General features: G+C 46.4%; 1 protein-coding gene across 1 annotated transcript in view; it reads right to left on the bottom strand.

Annotated features, from left to right (window-relative positions):
- si:ch211-137a8.4 (nucleolar and coiled-body phosphoprotein 1) overlaps positions 1 to 22,992 on the bottom strand; it is a 235,709-nt gene extending 212,717 nt beyond the window's left edge. The window contains exon 1 of the mRNA XM_056282921.1: positions 22,947 to 22,992. The gene's annotated coding sequence lies outside the window, so the exon portion shown is untranslated. The remainder of the gene's footprint in view (positions 1 to 22,946) is intronic.
- Between the last annotated feature and the right edge of the window lie 251 nt (positions 22,993 to 23,243).

Below are 23,243 nucleotides of genomic sequence, written 5' to 3' on the forward strand. Positions count from 1 at the left end.
GACACACTCTCTGACCAGACCAACATGACTTGGACACACTCTCTGACCAGACCAACATGACTTGGACACACTCTCTGACCAGACCAACATGATTTGGACACACTCTCTGACCAGACCAAAATGATTTGGACACACTCTCTGACCAGACCAACATGACTTGGACACACTCTCTGACCAGACCAACATGATTTGGACACACTCTCTGACCAGACCAAAATGATTTGGACACACTCTCTGACCAGACCAACATGATTTGGACACACTCTCTGACCAGACCAAAATGACTTGGACACATTCTCTGACCAGACCAAAATGACTTGGCCACACTCTCTGACCAGACCAAAATGACGTGGACACACTCTCTGACAGACCAACATGACTTGGACATACTCACTGACCAGACCGAAATGACTTGGACAAACTCTCATCCACTCTCACTTATAAACACTTCCCTTATCCACTCTCACCTATAAACACTGCCCTCATCCACACTCGCTTATAAACACTGCCCTCATCCACTCTCACTTATAAACACTGCCCTTATCCACTCTCACTTATAAACACTGCCCTCTTCCACTCTCACTTGTAAACACTGCTGTCATCCACTCTCACTTACAAGCACAGCCCTCATCAACACGCTCTGACCAGACCAAAATGGCTTGGACACACTCTCTGACCAGACCAAAATGACGTGGGCAAACTCTCTGACCAGACCAAAATGACTTGGACACACTCTCATTCACTCTCACTTATAAACACTTCTCTTATCCACTCTCACTTATAAACACTGCCCTCATCCACACTCACTTTTACTGTTGCCCTCATCCACTCTCACTTATAAACACTGCCCTCATCCACTCTCACTTATAAACACTGCCCTCATCCACACTCACTTATAAACACTGCCCTCATCTGCTCTCCCTTATAAACAATACCCTAACTCACTGTCACTTATAAACACTGCTGTCATCCACTCTCACTGACAAGCACTGCCCTCATCCACTCTCACTTATAAACACTGCTGTCATTCACACTCATTCGTTTTGTGAGGCTGGACCAACATTTGGCGACAACTGTCCACTTGATCTAGCAGTGAGAGAGAGAGAGAGAGTAAGTGAGGAAGAGAGAGGGAGGGAGGGAGTTAGAGAGGGAGAAAGTGAGAGAGAGGGAAAGTGAGAGAGAGAGACAGGGAGAGCGAGAGAGAACGTGAAGGAGAGATAAAGCGAGGGAGACCGGCTGCCTGGCTGCCCACAGAAGACAGGCTATGTCAGCTCTGTCCAGAGAGACAGGCGGAGACAGAGAGACACTTCCTGCTACAATGTAGTACATATGAAGACTTAAGAACAAAATTCTTCACAAAAGTTAAATGTAAATTTCAAGACTTGGATACACTCTCTGACCAGACGAAAATGACTTGGAAACACTCTCTGACCAGACCAAAATGGCTTGGACACACTCTGACCAGACCAAAATGACTTGGACACACTCTCTGACCAGACCAAAATGACTTGGACACACTCTCTGACCAGACCAAAATGATGGGGACACACTCTCTGACCAAACCAACATGACTTGGACACACTCTCTGACCAGACCAACATGACTTGGACACATTCTCTGACCAGACCAAAATGACTTGGACACACTCTCTGACCAGACCAAAATGACTTGGATACACTCTCTGACCAGACCAAAATGACGTGGACACACTCTCTGACCAGACCAACATGACTTGGACACACTCTCTGACCAGACCAACATGATTTGGACACACTCTCTGACCAGACCAAAATGATTTGGACACACTCTCTGACCAGACCAACATGATTTGGACACACTCTCTGACCAGACCAAAATGACTTGGACACATTCTCTGACCAGACCAAAATGACTTGGCCACACTCTCTGACCAGACCAAAATGACGTGGACACACTCTCCGACAGACCAACATGACTTGGACATACTCACTGACCAGACCGAAATGACTTGGACACACTCTCATCCACTCTCACTTATAAACACTTCCCTTATCCACTCTCACCTATAAACACTGCCCTCATCCACACTCGCTTATAAACACTGCCCTCATCCACGCTCACTTATTAACACTGCTGTCATCCACTCTCACTTATAAAAACGGCCCTCATCCACTCTCATTCATAAACACTGCCCTTATCCACTCTCACTCATAAACTGTGGTCTCATCCACACTCACTTATAAACTCTGACCTCATCCACTCTCATTTATAAACACTGACCTCATCCACTCTCTCTTATAAACACTGCCCTCATCCACACTCAAGTTTTAACACTGCCCTCATCCACTCTCACTTATAAACACTGCTGTCATCCACTCTCACTTATAAATACTGCTCTCATCCACTCTCACTCATAAACACTGCCCTTATCCACTCTCACTCATAAACTTTGCTCTCATCCACACTCACTTATAAACACTGCCCTTATTCACACTCAATTTTTAACACTGCCCTCATCCACTCTCACTTATAAACACTGCCCTCATCCACTCTCACTTATCAACACTGCCCTTATCCACTCTCACTTATAAACACTGCCCTCTTCCACTCTCACTTGTAAACACTGCTGTCATCCACTCTCACTTACATGCACAGCCCTCATCAACACGCTCTGACCAGACAAAAATGGCTTGGACACTCTCTGACCAGACCAAAATGACGTGGGCACACTCTCTGACCAGACCAACATGACTTGGACATACTCTCTGACCAGACCAAAATGACTTGGACACACTCTCATTCACTCTCACTTATAAACACTTCTCTTATCCACTCTCACTTATAAACACTGCCCTCATCCACACTCACTTTTACTGTTGCCCTCATCCACTCTCACTTATAAACACCGCCCTCATCCACTCTCACTTATAAACACTGCCCTCATCCACACTCACTTATAAACACTTCCCTCATCTGCTCTCCCTTATAAACAATACCCTAACTCACTGTCACTTATAAACACTGCTGTCATCCACTCTCACTGACAAGCACTGCCCTCATCCACTCTCACTTATAAACACTGCTGTCATTTACACTCATTCGTTTTGTGAGGCTGGACCAACATGTGGCGACAACTGTCCACTTGATCTAGCAGTGAGAGAGAGAGAGAGTAAGTGAGGAAGAGAGAGGGAGGGAGGGAGTTAGAGACGGAGAAAGTGAGAGAGAGGGAAAGTGAGAGAGAGAGACAGGGAGAGAGAGAGAGAACGTGAAGGAGAGATAAAGCGAGGGAGACCGGCTGCCTGGCTGCCCACAGAAGACAGGCTATGTCAGCTCTGTCCAGAGAGACAGGCGGAGAGAGAGAGACACTTCCTGCTACAATGTAGTACATATGAAGACTTAAGAACAAAATTCTTCACAAAAGTTAAATGTAAATTCCAAGACTTGGATACACTCTCTGACCAGACGAAAATGACTTGGAGACACTCTCTGACCAGACCAAAATGGCTTGGACACACTCTGACCAGACCAAAATGACTTGGACACACTCTCTGACCAGACCAAAATGACTTGGACACACTCTCTGACCAGACCAAAATGACTTGGACACACTCTCTGACCAGACCAAAATGACTTGGACACACTCTCTGACCAGACCAAAATGATGGGGACACACTCTCTGACCAAACCAACATGACTTGGACACACTCTCTGACCAGACCAACATGACTTGGACACATTCTCTGACCAGACCAAAATGACTTGGACACACTCTCTGACCAGACCAAAATGACTTGGATACACTCTCTGACCAGACCAAAATGACGTGGACACACTCTCTGACCAGACCAACATGACTTGGACACACTCTCTGACCAGACCAACATGATTTGGACACACTCTCTGACCAGACCAAAATGATTTGGACACACTCTCTGACCAGACCAACATGATTTGGACACACTCTCTGACCAGACCAAAATGACTTGGACACATTCTCTGACCAGACCAAAATGACTTGGCCACACTCTCTGACCAGACCAAAATGACGTGGACACACTCTCCGACAGACCAACATGACTTGGACATACTCACTGACCAGACCGAAATGACTTGGACACACTCTCATCCACTCTCACTTATAAACACTTCCCTTATCCACTCTCACCTATAAACACTGCCCTCATCCACACTCGCTTATAAACACTGCCCTCATCCACGCTCACTTATTAACACTGCTGTCATCCACTCTCACTTATAAAAACTGCCCTCATCCACTCTCATTCATAAACACTGCCCTTATCCACTCTCACTCATAAACTGTGGTCTCATCCACACTCACTTATAAACTCTGACCTCATCCACTCTCATTTATAAACACTGACCTCATCCACTCTCTCTTATAAACACTGCCCCCTTCCACAATCACTTATAAACATTGTCCTCATCCACTCTCACTTATAAACACTGTCTTCATCCACTTTGACTTATAAACACAGCCCTCATCCAAACTCACTTATAAACACTGCCTTCATCCACTCTCACTTATGAACACTGCTGTCATCCACTCTCACTTATAAACACTGCCCTCATCCACAATCACTTATAAACACTGCCCTTATTCACTCTCACTAATAAACACCGCTGTCATCCACTGGCACTTATAAACACTGCCCTCATCCACAATCACTTATAAAAACTGCCTTCATCCGCACTCACTTATAAAAACTCCCTCATCCACTCTCACTAATAAACACTGCCCTTATTCACTCTCACTAATAAACACCGCTGTCATCCACTGTCACTTATAAACACTGCCCTCATCCACAATCACTTATAAACACTGCCCTCATCCACATTCACTAATGAACACTGCTGTCATCCACTCTCACTTATAAACACTGCCCTCATCCACATTCACTAATAAACACCGCTGTCATCCACTGTCACTTATAAACACTGCCCTCATCCACACTCAAGTTTTAACACTGCCCTCATCCACTCTCACTTATAAACACTGCTGTCATCCACTCTCACTTATAAATACTGCCCTCATCCACTCTCACTCATAAACACTGCCCTTATCCACTCTCACTCATAAACTTTGCTCTCATCCACACTCACTTATAAACACTGCCCTTATTCACACTCAATTTTTAACACTGCCCTCATCCACTCTCACTTATAAACACTGCCCTCATCCACTCTCACTTATCAACACTGCCCTTATCCACTCTCACTTATAAACACTGCCCTCTTCCACTCTCACTTGTAAACACTGCTGTCATCCACTCTCACTTACATGCACAGCCCTCATCAACACGCTCTGACCAGACAAAAATGGCTTGGACACTCTCTGACCAGACCAAAATGACGTGGGCACACTCTCTGACCAGACCAACATGACTTGGACATACTCTCTGACCAGACCAAAATGACTTGGACACACTCTCATTCACTCTCACTTATAAACACTTCTCTTATCCACTCTCACTTATAAACACTGCCCTCATCCACACTCACTTTTACTGTTGCCCTCATCCACTCTCACTTATAAACACCGCCCTCATCCACTCTCACTTATAAACACTGCCCTCATCCACACTCACTTATAAACACTTCCCTCATCTGCTCTCCCTTATAAACAATACCCTAACTCACTGTCACTTATAAACACTGCTGTCATCCACTCTCACTGACAAGCACTGCCCTCATCCACTCTCACTTATAAACACTGCTGTCATTTACACTCATTCGTTTTGTGAGGCTGGACCAACATGTGGCGACAACTGTCCACTTGATCTAGCAGTGAGAGAGAGAGAGAGAGTAAGTGAGGAAGAGAGAGGGAGGGAGGGAGTTAGAGACGGAGAAAGTGAGAGAGAGGGAAAGTGAGAGAGAGAGACAGGGAGAGAGAGAGAGAACGTGAAGGAGAGATAAAGCGAGGGAGACCGGCTGCCTGGCTGCCCACAGAAGACAGGCTATGTCAGCTCTGTCCAGAGAGACAGGCGGAGAGAGAGAGACACTTCCTGCTACAATGTAGTACATATGAAGACTTAAGAACAAAATTCTTCACAAAAGTTAAATGTAAATTCCAAGACTTGGATACACTCTCTGACCAGACGAAAATGACTTGGAAACACTCTCTGACCAGACCAAAATGGCTTGGACACACTCTGACCAGACCAAAATGACTTGGACACACTCTCTGACCAGACCAAAATGACTTGGACACACTCTCTGACCAGACCAAAATGACTTGGACACACTCTCTGACCAGACTAAAATGACTTGGACACACTCTCTGACCAGACCAAAATGATGGGGACACACTCTCTGACCAAACCAACATGACTTGGACACACTCTCTGACCAGACCAACATGACTTGGACACATTCTCTGACCAGACCAAAATGACTTGGACACACTCTCTGACCAGACCAAAATGACTTGGATACACTCTCTGACCAGACCAAAATGACGTGGACACACTCTCTGACCAGACCAACATGACTTGGACACACTCTCTGACCAGACCAACATGATTTGGACACACTCTCTGACCAGACCAAAATGATTTGGACACACTCTCTGACCAGACCAACATGATTTGGACACACTCTCTGACCAGACCAAAATGACGTGGACACATTCTCTGACCAGACCAAAATGACTTGGCCACACTCTCTGACCAGACCAAAATGACGTGGACACACTCTCCGACAGACCAACATGACTTGGACATACTCACTGACCAGACCGAAATGACTTGGACACACTCTCATCCACTCTCACTTATAAACACTTCCCTTATCCACTCTCACCTATAAACACTGCCCTCATCCACACTCGCTTATAAACACTGCCCTCATCCACGCTCACTTATTAACACTGCTGTCATCCACTCTCACTTATAAAAACTGCCCTCATCCACTCTCATTCATAAACACTGCCCTTATCCACTCTCACTCATAAACTGTGGTCTCATCCACACTCACTTATAAACTCTGACCTCATCCACTCTCATTTATAAACACTGACCTCATCCACTCTCTCTTATAAACACTGCCCCCTTCCACAATCACTTATAAACATTGTCCTCATCCACTCTCACTTATAAACACTGTCTTCATCCACTTTGACTTATAAACACAGCCCTCATCCAAACTCACTTATAAACACTGCCTTCATCCACTCTCACTTATGAACACTGCTGTCATCCACTCTCACTTATAAACACTGCCCTCATCCACAATCACTTATAAACACTGCCCTTATTCACTCTCACTAATAAACACCGCTGTCATCCACTGGCACTTATAAACACTGCCCTCATCCACAATCACTTATAAAAACTGCCTTCATCCGCACTCACTTATAAAAACTCCCTCATCCACTCTCACTAATAAACACTGCCCTTATTCACTCTCACTAATAAACACCGCTGTCATCCACTGTCACTTATAAACACTGCCCTCATCCACAATCACTTATAAACACTGCCCTCATCCACATTCACTAATGAACACTGCTGTCATCCACTCTCACTTATAAACACTGCCCTCATCCACATTCACTAATAAACACCGCTGTCATCCACTGTCACTTATAAACACTGCCCTCATCCACACTCGCTTATAAACACTGCCCTCATCCACGCTCACTTATTAACACTGCTGTCATCCACTCTCACTTATAAAAACTGCCCTCATCCACTCTCATTTATAAACACTGCCCTCATCCACTCTCTCTTATAAACACTGCCCCCTTCCACAATCACTTATAAACATTGTCCTCATCCACTCTCACTTATAAACACTGTCTTCATCCACTCTGACTTATAAACACAGCCCTCATCCAAACTCACTTATAAACACTGCCTTCATCCACTCTCACTTATGAACACTGCTGTCATCCACTCTCACTTATAAACACTGCCCTCATCCACAATCACTTATAAACACTGCCCTTATCCACTCTCACTTATAAACACTGCCCTCATCCACACTCACTTATAAACACTGCCCTCATCCACACTCACTTATAAACACTGCCCTCATCCACACTCACTTATAAACACTGCCCTCATCCACACTCACTTATAAACACTGCCCTCATCCATACTCAATTATAAACACTGCCCTCAGCCACTCTCACTTGTAAACAAGGCCCTTATCCACTCTCACTTATAAACACTGCCCTCATCCACACTCACTTATAAACACTGCCTTCATCCACTCTAAATAATAAACACTGCTGTCATCCACTCTCACTTATAAACACTGCCCTCATCTGCTCTCCCTTATAAACACTGCCCTCATTCACTCTCACTTAGAAACACTGCTGCCATCCACACTCACTTATAAAAACTTCCTTATCCACACTCACTTATAAACACTGCCCTCATCTGCTCTCCCTTATAAACAATGCCCTAACTCACTGTCACTTATAAACACTGCTGTCATCCACTCTCACTTACAAGCACTGCCCTCATCCACTCTCACTTATAAACACTGCTGTCATTCACACTCATTCATTTTGTGAGGCTGGACCAACATGTGGCGACAAAATGACTTGGACACACTCTCTGACCAGACCAAAATGACTGGGACACACTCTCTGACCAGACCAAAATGACCTGGACACACTCTCTGACTAGACCAACATGACTTGGAAACACTCTCTTACCAGACCAACCTGACTTGCACACACTCTGACCAGACCAACATGACTTGGACACACTCTCTGACCAGACCAAAATGACTTGGACACACTCTCTGACCAGACCAACATGACTTGGACACACTCTCTGACCAGACCAAAATGACTTGGACAGACTCTCTGACCAGACCAACATGACGTGGACACACACTCTGACCAGACCAAAATGACTTGGACACACTCTCTGACCAGACCAAAATGACTTGGACACACTCTCTGAACAGACCAACATGACTTGGACACACTCTCTGACCAGACCAAAATGACTGGGACACACTCTCTGACCAGACCAAAATGACTTGGACACACTCTCTGACCAGACCAACATAACTTGGACACACTCTCTGACCAGACCAACATGACTTGCACACACTCTCTGACCAGACCAACATGACTTGGACACACTCTCTGACCAGACCAACATGACTTGGACACACTCTCTGACCAGACCAACATGACTTGCACACACTCTCTGACCAGACCAACATGACTTGGACACACTCTCTGACCAGGCCAAAATGACTAGGACACACTCTCTGACAAGACCAAAATTACTGGGACACACTCTCTGACCAGACCAAAATGACTTGGACACACTCTCTGACTAGACCAACATGACTTGGACACACGCTCTGACCAGACCAACATGACTTGCACACACTCTCTGACCAGACCAACATGACTTGGACACACTCTCTGACCAGACCAAAATGACTTGGACATACTCTCTGACCAGACCAAAATGACTTGGACACACTCTCTGACCAGACCAACATGACTTGGACACACTCTCCGACCAAACCAAAATGCAACATATACTTGAGGAAAACAGTGTCAGCTCATAGATGCAGCGAGACATGTCAGGTCATGTGGCAGCCTAAGAGACAAGCAACACAACACATGACAGCTGTAGTCCCCTCACACCCCATGCTCCACCTTCTGATCTACTTCTGTTTGTCCATTGTTTTGGCTGTGTTATTGTTTATTGATCGTTACAATGGTTTGTTGATGTTCATTATTAATGTTACTGTGTACCATTCAAACTGTATTTTTGATGCCTTGCCAACATTGTTGTAAAACTTTCATGCCAATAAAGCTCTTTGAATTGAATCGAATTGAGAGGGGGGAGAGAGAAAGCAAGGGAGAGAGAGAGAAAGTGAGGGGGAGAGAAAGAAAGCGAGCGAGAGATAAAGAAAGCGAGGGAGAGAGAGTGAAAGTGAGGGAGATAGGAGAGAGACAGAGAGAGAAAGCGAGGGAGGGAGAGAAAGTAAAGGAGAGAAAAAGGGAGGGAGGGAGAGAGAGAGAGTGAGAAAGTGAGGGAGGGAGAGAGAGAGAGTGAGAAAGTGAGGGAGGGAGAGGAAAGAAAACCAGAGAGAGCAAAAACAAAGGAGAGAGAGAAAATGAGGGAGAGAGACGGTGAAAGAGAGAGAAAGCGAGGGAGGGAGAGAGAGAGAGAGAAAGCAAGGGAGAGAGAGAAAGTGAGGGAGAAAGAGAGAAAGAGGGTTAAGGCGGGTGGAGGTGGAGAGAGAGAGATTGAGTAAGAGTTTGGGAGGAAGGACTAAAGAGAGAGAGAGAGATGGATGGAATGAGCTGTGAGGTGATGCTTGAGAGAGGTGGTTCACAAGGTTGTGGCTTCGAATCCCACCAGAATCAGATGTTTCAGGTGGTGTCCAGGACCGTCCTGCCCTGGACACCACTTGAAGTAGAATCCCAACATGTATTGCATCCTGACAGCCTGTCTGTCCAGTCCGCCACACAGGACGCTATATTTACATCCACCCTTACATCCACATGTACCCATCTGGCTTACTCCAAAGTGAGAGTCGGCAGATGAATTTGAGTTTCATGTAACTGGCATAGTAATCATGTCATTGTAGTACTATATGAAGTTGTCACTTCAGGCTTATTTGTATAGCCCAAATTCACAAGGTGGTCCCAAAGGGCTTTACAACCAGTACAATATAGGAAATACGACCCCTCTATTGACCCAAAGAAGAAAAACTTGCACAAGAAAAACCTTATCAGGACAAAAATTATGGGAGAAACCTGAGGAAGAGCAGCAGAGGAGGAACAGAGGAACAGAAGCACAGCAGAAGAGGAACAGAGGCACAGAAGAGCAGCAGAACAGGAACAGAGGAAGAGAAGAGCAGCAGAGGAGGAACAGAGGAACAGAAGAGCAGCAGAGGAGGAACAGAGGAACAGAAGAGCAGCAGAAGAGGAACAGAAGAGCAGCAGAGGAGGAACAGAGGAACAGAAGCACAGCAGAAGAGGAACAGAGGAGCAGCAGAAGAGGAATAGAGGAACAGAAGAGCAGCAGAGAAGGAACAGAAGAGCAGCAGAAGAGGAATAGAGGAACAGAAGAGCAGCATAGAAGGAACAGAAGAACAGAAGAGCAGCAGAAGAGGAACAGAAGAGCAGCATAGTAGGAACAGAAGAACAGAAGAGCAGCAGAAGAGGAACAGAGGAACAAAAGAGCACTAGTGGAGGGACAGAGGAACAGAAGAGCATCAGAAGTGGAGGGATCCCTCATCTAGACACACAGACATGCAATAATTATGTAGCATGTCATGTAGCAGATATAAATGTGCTGGGTAGTAAACTTGTAAGTAGTTTTGTACATAGTACTCATATCATAGTACTGTCATCTCAAGTACATTTACTGTAACTGTGTCTTACATCATCAGATGATGGTGAATAGGTGAAAAAGAGAATCAAAGTACAAAGTAAATTTACATTGACACACACAATTAAACAGATAAATTATGCTATATGCCAGGTGTGTACTACTACTGACTATATGAAGTATAACCTGTAAATCGGCGGTTCTGTTTAACGTGTGGGTTGCTGCTGCACAACGTCTGCACAAGCACCAACGTGTTGAGGTTTGCCTCGTCTGGTTGTATGGAAACTCATAGATCAGCGGTCAAAGGTCAAAACTAACTTTGGTAAGTTTTTCAGCCACAAGAAATAAGGATGGAAAGAAAGTCAACAGCCATCATTTTCTTTCTTTTCTGCTTGTTCATTCAGTCAGTTTTTTTCTCCAGTCCTACTTCTGAGTGATCCAAACATCAGCAAGACACCTCAGGATGAATGTTTGTTTTTCACATTGTCACATCCAGCTCATGTTAGATGACCAAAGGAGGCAAAGGGCTAAATCCTTGCTCAGAGGCACTTGACCAGTCTCACTGCTGAACCAGATTTGCATTAAAATTACTTCACACCAACACAACAAGGAGCATCAGCAGGGAGAGCAGGCCTTCACTTTGAAGACCAAAATACATAAATGAATAACAAATTACGAATGAAAGTGTGCTACACAGCTTGGAACAAACATGGTCCTTCTGTCGACCATTCAGAGACGAAAACTAGGATATTTCAGCCAGGCTACGCGTCATAAGACCTACAGTATTATGAAAAATATGCTGCAAGGCAAAGTTGAAGACAAAAGGTGACGAGGCAGACCAGCGATCTCGTACATGGACAACATCTCAAACTGGACGAAAATAGGTCAAATGGAAGCCACCAGAGCATGTGAGGAGAGAGCGCGATGGTGAACTGTTGTCGAGCATGTTCTTCAGCGGCCAACATCATAGCCGACGATGCCGACCGACTGATCGAATGACAAATGAATGTGTTTCTTTGTAAACAGAGCTCGGGGATCAATCCCATCCTGGAAAAGACCTCTGAAACTGAAACGGAGCCTTAAAAGTAAACCCGTGATTCGCCATCCAACGAAGGCCTTATTCTGACTTCAGAACCAGCTTCATGAATGTGTTTATCAATTCATCCTTTGTGATAGTGACGAAATCAATATTAGGATCTTTCTGACTGAGCACCTCTATGCTGATGTTGTGATGATATTCAGTGGATGGCTAGCGGTGCTTTCATCAGATATGTACACAGCAGTAAATGATGATAAATGATCATCGGTAATGTGGATATAATGACCGAGCAGGTAGAAGCAGTGGAACAAGTTCAGAATGTGGTCTCACTTTACTGTAGTGCCGCCTTTATGACCAGGGAATGACAACATTTAAGTTCTATCACCATATTACCACAACCACAACCCCACAACAGATCCACATCATATCCACATACGGAGCAGATCCTTACTGGGGTAAGATAGAAATCACAGTAAGCATCACCCGATTATGGCAATTACACTTTTTTCTTTGTTGTCACGTGTATTTTGCTGTGCGAGTGAAAAGTCGCCAGATGCAGCGGAACAGATGTTATTGCAACAATACAGAGATGGCGATACGATGAGTTTAATTTCAGGAATACAACACAACACAGCAGCTGGCTTCCTGTCCTGTCACAACCTGGACACAGCATAGTGATCAATGACATTCCGCACCATCTGAACAGTCAAGTGATCAGCTGCGCTTTCAACCTAACCACAGATAAAGAACAGAGAAGATGAGCTCCGAGAGAAGAATAACTTCCTTCAACAGTTTTCAGAATGACATCACAACTCATAAACTTGAATAGAGAAAAGACTTCCCATCAACGCTATCAGCCATAAAAACCTCTTTGACTTGTACAACACTGGCATCTTACTGATCCACCTCTCTCCACGTGTGTCTCTTCTATTCTTTACGTGATGAAAGCTGAAGTCATCCATGTGGATGCTAACGTAGCCTAGCATACCAACACTCAGTTTATATATATAGTTTACTGTCTGTCAGCACATAGCCAGTTAGCTAGCAGTTAGGTAGCAGTTAGCAAGCAATTAGGGTTGCCAACCGTTCCTCAAAATAAGGAATCGTTCCTTATTTTATATATATATATGTCTGTGTGTGTGTGTATAGTGTAAGGCACAATATATTTGTTATGCCCGCGCCGCCCGATCCATCCAACCCCCATCCCTGTTCCTTATTGCCATTTCAAGGAGTTGGCAACCGTACTAGCAGTTAGCTAGCAGTTAGAGTTGACACTGGATGGTGGATAAAAAGTCAAGTTATGTTTTACATTAATGCATAAAATGTATTATTACACCACAAAGACAGGCAAAGACAATGCTCAGCCGTGCTTGCTTATGGAGCATCACCATCATGACCAGGAAGTGAGAACAGGAAGTTTTGGAAGAGCCAACATAACTTAAACTGACGATTCAAACAATCCATCCATACGTTGTGTTTTTCTCCAAACTACATCAAGCCTTTAATATAAGTGTTGCCTTTAAAGCTGCAATCCTTAATCCAAATGGGAACTGAAGGGTCGCCCAGCTGCCAATCTACAAACCACAGGACAGGAGGCTGCTGTCACTCCCAGGCTGATTGACAGGTCTCTTAATACAGGGAGTAACAGTAAACAACAACTGAATGGGTTTCTGATGCTTTCTGATGCTGTTGAAGGGTTTGTTCACATCACTAAGGTTGTACAGACTGGAGTAAAACAGACCCACATGTTGTATCACCATCTGATGAGAAAGACACGAGATGCTACTTTGACCTTTATAACTCAAACTCTTCAGTTATCTATTGCCCCCTTTCCACTGCGTGGTACCGGCTCGACTCGACTCAACTAGCAGAGTGTCGTTTTCCATTACTGGAAAGTACTGACATTTTGGTAACGGCTCCCCACTTTTCTGGTACCACTTTTGTTGAGGTTCCAGAGAAACTGGAGCGGGTACCAAAATCAACGCAGCCCAGCTGCACTGAGGGGTCCTGTTACAGTAATGGAAAACAACACTCCGCGAGTCGAGTGGAGCCGCTACCATGTAGTGGAAAAGGGGCACAAGTAAATAAACCTGCATTTGAGATGGTCAAGTAAGCTAAAACTCAGACCGGGCCTTTAAGTGGAGACGCTCAGTAAGCTGGTTCTTGCTTTCCATGTGACCCTATTCACAGTTGCACTTTGTCAAAGTGAAGAAAGGGATGCTGCCCCCTCGCCCCCCCCCCCCCCGAGGGTCCCACAATCAACGTCTGAAGACCAAAAAACACCAAAAGAGTAAAACAGACCTACACAGTCCTTCTTGACCTCTGACCTCCAGGCCTCCCCCCCTGTGGCAGTGTGTCATCCACCCGTTTGTCTTTTGACCGCATGAGAAGGGTTCTACAGAGGACTGGCATCCAATACCACAGATACACACCACCACCTCCATAAACTGTCCCACATCAGTCAGTCAGACTACACCGTCCTCCAGACAGCAGCACGGCGCCCAACAAACCACAGCAACCACACTCGGTTCAGGTGGAGGGCAGAGGGACGTGACCAGGGTTTGAATTCCTTATCGGCTAAAACCATGCTTTTAAATAAATGGCAGCTGGCACCTTTGTCAGCGTCACTTTCCTCAAGACAGGCATGCTGATGATGAACTGTGGGGTTTGCGGGGCACAGCGGAGGACCAGGTAATTTCAGAATGATGGGAATAATCCAGCGGGTCCTCCAATATCATCTTATGGGACATGGACCTCTCCTATTTTCTTACCAACACCACCCCATTTCAACTTTAGTTTAACACGGGTTCGTACATCCTGTGTTCCGTCACTCCATCAGTCTGTTCCTGAATTCACGACTTCTCCCGTAGTGGCTCCTGAAGGTCCAGCTGGACCGGGGGTACGTCTAAAGATGAAGATGTCTTTTCCATGTTTCCACCCAGACACATCCCTTCAGGACGACGTTTCCTCCATCCCGTCCTGAATCTGCGTGGTTGGACATTACAGCGGCCTGCAACACGAGGCAGAATAAAAGCTCGAGAGCAAAAGAGGAAGTGTGTCTCACGTGTGGACGCGGTTGTAATGGGCGGCCTGCAGGTTCAGGTCCATGTGTCTCCACGAGACCACATGTCTGCGAGTCTGGATGGATTTCAGACATGCAGCTCTCGTTGACTGTGTTCTTAAATGGGCTGAAATAATTAACCTTCTAACCTGATTCGAGATAAATTGACTTTTTCCTGTCCTCCAAACCGGTGGGATCAGAATCCCAGCCTGGTTTACCAGCCTGGTTTACCAGCCAGGAGGGACACTCAGCCGCATTGCTCACAAGAGACACGTGGAAACATCGAGACAACCGGCGGAAAACCTCAACTCCTAACCTGCTTAATCACAGGTAGCAGGGCTGCCTTACTGAGTCATCCCCCACAATGAGGAAGACTCTGGTAGCAAGCATGCTGACACACATACATGGAGGCCAGGGGATCGTTCACCTGAGCTTTGTGCTTTAAATCCCGTATACACACGAGACTCCACACTCTCCACCTAGGCACCACACTGGCTGTACAGGTGGTGTGGGCGGAGCAGAAGGATGTGTCTAGACAGAAGTACTTATTGCTACTGTAGTACCATATATATATATATATATATATATATATATATATATATATATATACTCATTTTACTGTTGGACATATGTGTCTATATATAGAGATAGATATGTCCCACAGTAAAATGGAAAAATATAGATAGATAGATAGATAGATAGATAGATAGATAGATAGATAGATAGATAGATAGATAGATAGATGGATGGATGGATGGATGGATGGATGGATGGATGGATAGATAGATAGATAGATAGATAGATAGATAGATAGATAGATAGATAGATAGATAGATAGATAGATAGATAGATAGATAGATAGATAGATAGATTCCAGTTATCCCAGAATGCACTGGGGCATTCTGGGATAATACCACAGCTGGTTAAAATGATACATGGTTTTTATAAAACCACAAAAATCCAAATTAGACAAAAAAAGAAACATCAATCAAGTCTGAGGCCGTCCGGCGCGGGTCAGCCTTTAACCCGCTCCATCCATCCATCCATCCATCCTGACTGAGATGTGAGATGTTTCTCCTGACCTTCACCGTCATCCTCATCCTCCATGCTGACCTTGCCGATCCGCCACAACTGAACTCATTCCTGTTTGTTCATCGAACCAACAGAATTCCCGACCATCCGAACTGAATTCCAACCTGCTTTTCCCGAAACATCCCAAACTGAACATTCCCGTTTAAAGGCCTTCCCTAAACAGGACGCTTATGGATGCCATGCCACCCAAACAGCCTTCCCACCTCAGCACCCCCCCCCCGCTTCACTTCCCCCCATACCCATCCCATCTAATCCAAACTTCCAGAGATAACCTTCCCAACATCCCAAGCCGATCTAACAATCCACCAAACCATCAAACTGTGGGCATTCCTCCAGTGCCCCCCCCCGCTTTAAAGGAGCATTCCCTTGTTTTTTTCTTTTCTTTTTCCGCTCTGTCTGTACTGGCTTCATTATAAGAGCCTATTAAGGCCTTACAGAGGCCGACTCACGGGCTAAATGCCCTGTCTCTGCCCGCCATGGGACTCCATACAGCTCCAGCTCCCTCCCGCAGCATAGAGGGCCCTTTATCAGGTCGCCCTCCTCCTCCCCCTCCTCCCCTCCGCTCTCATCCTCCTCTCCCACTCCCTCACTTCTCCCACAGACAGACAAGCCTTTATCTACCCATCATGTGCTTGTGCTCTCTCTGTCTCTCTCTCGCTGTCTTTCTCTACCTGTCTGTCTGTCTCTGTCTCTCTGTTTCTGTCCGTCTGCCCATCTCTCTCTCTCTCTCTCTGCCTGTCTCTCTCTCTCCGTCTGTCTCTCTCTCTGTCTGTCTGTCTCTCTCTCTGTCTCTCTCTGTCTGTCTTCTTGTCTCTCTCTATCTGTCTCTCTCTTGCGCGCTCTCTGTCTCTGTTTCTTTCTCACTCTGTCTCTCTGTCTCTCTGTTTCTCTGTCTCTGTCTGTCTCTCTCTGTCTGTCTCTCACTCAGTCTCTCTCACTGTCTCTGTCTTTCTCTGTTTGTCTCTCTGTATCTCGCTGTCTCTGTCTCTCTCTGTCTCTCTGTGTCTGTCTCTGTCTCTCTCTCTCTCTCACTGTCTGTCTCTGTCTCTTGCTCTCTCTCTCTGTCTCTATCGCTCTCTCTCACACACTCTCTGTCTCTCTGTCTTTGTCTGTCTTTGTCTGTTTCTCTGTCTCTCTCTCTCTCTGTCTATCTCTCTCTCTCTCTGTCTCTCTGTCTGTCTGTCTCGCTCACTCTCTGTCAATTCAATTCAATTCAATATTTTCTTTATTGGCATGACATACGTTTGTGTACATATTGTCTCTGTCTGTCTCTCTTTCTCTGTCTGTCTGTCTCGTTCTATCTCTGTCTTTTTGTCTCTCTCTGCTCTCTCTCTCTCACACTCTGTCTCTTTGTCTGTTTCTCTCTCTCTCTGTCTCGCTCTGTCTCTCTCTCTGTCTCTCACACTGTCTCTTTGTCCGTCTCTTTCTGTCTCTCTCTGTCTGTCTCGTTCTGTTTGTCTGTCTGTCCGTCTGTGTCTGTCTCTCTCTCTGTCACACACACTCTGTTTCTCTGTCTCTCTTGTCTGTCTCTCTCTGTCTGTCTGTCTCTCTCTCCATCTGTCTTTCGCTGTCTCTCTCTGTCTCTGTGTGTGTGTGTGTCTCTCACTCTCTCTCTATGGTGTCTCTCTGTCTGTGTGTGTGTGTGTGTGTGTGTGTGTGTGTGTGTGTCTCACTCTCTCTCTACGGTATCTCTCTGTCTCTGTCTCTCTGTCTCCCCCCACACACAGGCATGATGCACAAAAAACCCAACAGACACCATGTCTCTCTCTCTCTGTCTCAACACGCTCTCAGTCTCTCTCTCTTTCCAACACACACACGGGTGCGCGTCCCGGTCCCTCTCTCTGACCCCGTTTGCAGGGTGTGGGGGGACACGGGGGACGTGCGGTTTGGAAGCCAGATAAATATTTGATCCACGGCCACGCTGTCGGCCTGTGTAGCTTAATACCGATTTGATGTTATCTGCTAAGTCTCTCCAGCAGACGTTCCCCCCCCCCGCCAAAATAATCCCTTACGTGACGTGCCAGAGGTGAGAGGACCCCGCACGTCTCCATCCCTCACTAGCGCCCCCTACGCGAAGAGCTTGTGACTGCACGTGACCGTGAGACATATGCACACCGTGCATTCTTTTCTTTTTTTTGCACGTGTTGAGATCCACAGACAAACGTCTGTTAACACGAAGATGAGACTGACGATGAAGAGCAGTCCGCCGCTGGAGATGAGAACAAACGACCATGGGCGGTCAAAATGACGGCCGGTTTTTAAACTCTATATTGTGTCAAGATAAATACCCAACTGGGATATCAATGCACTGCATAGGTTAGTGTGTCTGTTATGAAACTAACTGACACCAACATTAACATTTTAACAACTTTAATACTGTTTCTCAAACAGTTTAAAATGGCGGCTGTCCAACGCCTGTAAATACTGCAGCGCCTCGGTGGTAGTCATGGAGCGTCTGTAACGGCGTCTGTAACCAGACATGTTGGACATAATCACACATCAAGTTTAGACTATTTCTCTGCACTGGAGGGCGCTAGTGTGTCTCTCGGACACAGCAACGAACTTCACGAAGGAAATGACGCCACCAACACACGTCATAGATACTGACATGACGCGCACCATCACGCGCAAATGACGAGACGGTCATGCTGACCGCTCATGGTCGTCTTAGGAAGAGCTTATCGTAACTTTTTTGTGCGATTGATCTGAAACTCGTTTTAATGCAAATATATGCAGTTTTAGGGGAGTTCGGGGAGCGGCAGGTCTGTATCTTTTATTTCCCCCACAACGTTTTAAACTCTGAAAATCCAGAACCGGCCATAATGGCCGCCGTGGCCGTTCTTGGGACGACTGAGCCCGTCACCTCTTATTTATCAGCTCTTAATCTGCTGCTGATCAATTATGGCTTCTGACTCTTCCAATCTAATCCATTTCATTTGGACTCATTCTTATTAGTCTATCAGCTCAGTTTTATTACGATTGACGCTTCCGGTTTACGTTTTCATTTTTTAATCCTGTTTTCTTCTTTTATCTTTACCTTCTTTTTATCTGTGAACTTCCCCTTCATTGCGTTTAAGTGTACCAAATGTACTATGGTAACATTGATTGATTGATTGGTTGGTTGATTGATTGATTGATTGTTACGGGGAGGCCGTGTCCGCTGTCCGGCTCACAAGTGGGACGATCACGCGCGTTGTTTTTTTTTTCTTCTTTTGCCCATTTCTGCCCCACGCGCGGGGTCATCTGCCCCCCCCCTTCCCACCGCCCCCTTTATTATGCTAAGGCCGCCGGGAGCGCGCTTATCCCCGGAGCTCCGGAGACAGATTCTAATGAGGGGAGCGGGAGCGCGCGGCGGCGGCGCGCAGGCTCGAGACAGCAGGTGCCCGAGACCCGTTTCAAAAAAGGCTCATTTCCATTGCTAATGAGCCCCCCACCCCCAAACTGGTGGGGGAGGGGGGTGAAAACAGACATGGCGAGGTGTTGTTCCTGCTCCCCTTTCCTGTGAGACAATGTAACATGTAGACAAACCGTCATTTATTTCCCTATCTGTTAATGTATTTCCCGATCTGTTAATTCATTTCCCCGTGCGTTCATTCAGTTCAGTGTGTGACTCGTTCAGTGTGTGTTGACTCGTTCAGTTCAGTGTGTGTTGACTCGTTCAGTTCAGTGTGTGTTGACTCGTTCAGTTCAGTGCGTGTTGACTCGTTCAGTTCAGTGTGTGTTGACTCGTTCAGTTCAGTGCGTGTTGACTCGTTCAGTTCAGTGTGTGTTGACTTGTCGGTGTGTTGTCCTGCTGTCAGGACCTTCTCTCCAGTGATGTTTTCCTATGTGATGTGTTCCTATGTGAGGTGTTCCTAGGTGAGGTTTTCCTAGGTGAGGTGTTCCTATCTGAGGCGTTTCTATGTGATGTGTTCCTATGTGAGGTGTTCCTATGTGAGGTGTTCCTAGGTGATGTGTTCCTATGTGAGGTGTTCCTAGGTGAGATATTCCTATGTGAGGTGTTCCTAGGTGAGGTGTTCCTAGGTGATGTGTTCCTAGGTGAGGTGTTCCTAGGTGAGGTGTTCCTAGGTGATGTGTTCCTATGTGAGGTGTTCCTAGGTGAGGTGTTCCTAGGTGATGGGTTCCTACGTGAGGTGTTCCTAGGTGATGTGTTCCTATGTGAGGTGTTCCTAGGAGAGGTGTTCCTAGGTGAGGTTTTCCTAGGTGATGTGTTCCTACGTAAGGTGTTCCTATGTGAGGTGTTCCTAGGTGATGTGTTTCTATGTGAGGTGTTCCTATGTGAGGTGTTCCTATGTGAGGTGTTCCTAGGTGAGGTGTTCCTATGTGATGTGTTCCTATGTGAGGTGTTCCTAGGTGAGGTGTTCTTGTGTGAGGTGTTCCTAGGTGATGTGTTCCTACGTGAGGTGTTCCTATCCTTCATTTCGTGTAAAACTGTGCGAAACGTGCCCCGTCAATAACACGCAATTAACTGATTAAGCGGTCGACTGTTAAGCAATCAGGGTGTGGGTCACCTGACAAACTGTGGCGTCTAGTAGCAACACACGGGAGTTATGAAGCGGTTGTTACGAAGGTGTTGTGAAGCGGTTGTTATGAAGGTGTCATGAAGGTGTTGTGAAGCGGTTGTTATGAAGGTATTGTGAAGCGGTTGTTATGAAGCGGTTGTCATGAAGGTGTTGTGAAGCGGTTGTTATGAAGGTGTTATGAAGGTATTGTGAAGCGGTTGTTATGAAAGTGTTGTGAAGCGGTTGTAATGAAGGTATTGTGAAGGGGTTGTTATGAAAGTGTTATGAAGGTGTTGTGAAGCGGTTGTTATGAAAGTGTCATGAAGGTGTGGTGAAGGGGTTGTTATGAAAGTGTTATGAAGGTGTTGTGAAGCGGTTGTTATGAAAGTGTCATGAATGTGTGGTGAAGGGGTTGTTATGAAAGTGTCATGAAGATGTTGTGAAGTGGTTTTTATGAAGGCGTTGTGAAGCGGTTTGTCATTACCGTCTGAAAACATGCACGCTTGTAAAAAGCCTCTGAATGAGCAGCAGATAAGACCTAGTGGACAAGAGATAATGGATAGGAGATAGTGGATAGGAGATATGAGATAGTGGATAGGAGCTATGGGATAGTGGACAGGAGATATGGAATAGAAGATATGAGATAGGGGATAGGAGATAGGGGATAGTTGACAGGAAATAGTGGATAGGTGATAAGAGATGGTGCATAGGAGATAGGAGATAGAAGATAGGGGATAGTGGACAGGAGATAGGGGATAGGGGACAGTGTATAGGTGATAAGAGATAGTGGATAGGAGATATGAGATAATAGATAGGAGAAAGGAGATAATGGATAGGAGATAAAAGATAGTGGATAGGGAACAGTGGTTAGGAGATATGAGATAGTGGATAGGAGATAGCGGATAGTGGACAGGAGACAGGGGACAGCAGTGTGTCCTGTGTAAAGAGCGGGCAGGAGTCTGCAGACTGAGAAAGGAGCCGGGGTGAATCTATTTTCTCATTGAGCAAAACAAGTCGAGCGCCAAATTCCCAACAAGCCGCCGTTGTCTATTCTAGAGAAGCGGGCAGGCAGCTCAGCGACTGCTGGTCTAACTACATGGGCTTTTCTGGAATACTCCATCCATCCATCCGTTCGTCCATTCATCCTTCTATCCATCCATCCCTCCACCAACACCTCCCGTTCTTCTCTTTACTTCAAAGCATCTCCCCGTCCAACGTGACCTCGTTTTACTTCACGTAAGGATGTGTGTGTGCGCGTATGTGTGTGTGCGTGCGTGCGTGTGTGTGTGTGGGGGGGGCGCCCCGTGTGCGCGTCGAACGGTTGAAGGACCCCTGAGTTTCGCGCGCTATTGAATATTGTTTGTTTGTTGCGGTGAATGTGTAAACAACGAACGCGTCTCTATTGTTAATCGTGGCGCGCGCGCGAAGCACGACGGCGGGCGGGCGGGCACGCGGATCACTTCGCAGACCAAAACCCCTCAAAACAGATGGACGGTATCTGTCGCCCCGCGCGCACAAAACGCCGAGATATAAGGCACGCTTCTTATACACACCGCACGCGTGGCGCACGGAGCGCGCACGGTTCGAGCGAACACGTTCGCGTCCACGCACACAAACACGCGTCCAACCTGTTCATAACGGCACGCTCGCTGCGCGTGTGCTGCTCCGTACGCACGCACGCACATCACCGACCAACAGGCACCGGGGGAGCCGCGAGCCCGGAGCCCGCTGCAGCGGGTCCGAACGGCGGGTTTGACGTTAACGGGTCGTTTGGCCCGAGAGCCGATCCCCGTCCCGAACCCGCCTCCGCCACGCGAACACGCTCACGGGCAGATTACACGGGCCGTTTGCAAAACAAACACACAATTAAGCAGAGCAACAACAACAACAACACAACAACGATGATAGTGAGGAAAATAACGGCGTCGACAAACCTGCTTCTGTGTGCGTAAATCCGTCCCAGCGCGTGGAGAGGAAAGGTAATAAGCTTGTGTTGACGGCAAAAGACGCTGCTGGGCTAAATCCGAGTCTCTCTCTCTCGCTCTCTCTCTCTCTCTCTCCCCCCCTGTCTCTCTCTCTCTCTCCCCCTGTCTCTCTCTCTCTCCCCCTGTCTCTCTCTCTCCCCCCCCCCCTGTCTCTCTTTCTCTCTCCCCCTGTCTCTCTCTCTCTCTCGCCCCCCGTCTCTCTCACTCTCTCTCTATCTCTCTTTGTATCTCTCTCTCTCTCTCGCA

Source organism: Lampris incognitus, chromosome 7 (assembly GCF_029633865.1).
Source record: "Lampris incognitus isolate fLamInc1 chromosome 7, fLamInc1.hap2, whole genome shotgun sequence".
NCBI classification, from domain to species: domain Eukaryota; kingdom Metazoa; phylum Chordata; class Actinopteri; order Lampriformes; family Lampridae; genus Lampris; species Lampris incognitus.